Here is a 525-nt window from a genome sequence, read left to right as displayed (position 1 = left end):
AGAATCACTGGACTGGGTTCTCTAAAGTGAACTCGGTCTAAGTAGGGAGCTCATTCCCAGGTTGATGGAGTCAGCTTTCACTCTGCCTTCTCCACCATGAGCACATCCAGTCACTTGCCAGATCTGATCAATTCTACACCCTAGCCTGTCCACTTCACCTTTCCCATCCAAATCCTCTTTTCCATTCCTATAACCACCAGCATAGAGCTAGTCCTCATCACCTTTCACCTATTGCCATAGCCTCCTGACTGCTCCTCCTGTGTCTCATCCCTCCCTTCTCTACTCCATCCTAGACACAGCTTCAGAATGAAATTATCTTCCTAATGAAAAGATATGACCTTGTCACTCTCCTACCTTCAGGGACACGCTACTGTCTATGGGATAAATTACAAGCTCCTGGGGAAGGTCTATTATTTAAGACCCTCTTGGCCCCTTCCTACCTACAACATCTTACAAACTATACCCCTTAAATATTTTGTTGGCAGACAAGATTACTAGCTGTTCCATAGCCTTCTCTTGACCTGA

This window comes from Vombatus ursinus, unplaced genomic scaffold (genome assembly GCF_900497805.2).
Source record: "Vombatus ursinus unplaced genomic scaffold, bare-nosed wombat genome assembly UNPS02014984.1, whole genome shotgun sequence".
Classification (NCBI taxonomy): Eukaryota; Metazoa; Chordata; class Mammalia; order Diprotodontia; family Vombatidae; genus Vombatus; species Vombatus ursinus.
The sequence above is the reverse complement of the archived record's forward strand: the minus strand, read 5'-3'. Positions refer to the sequence as shown.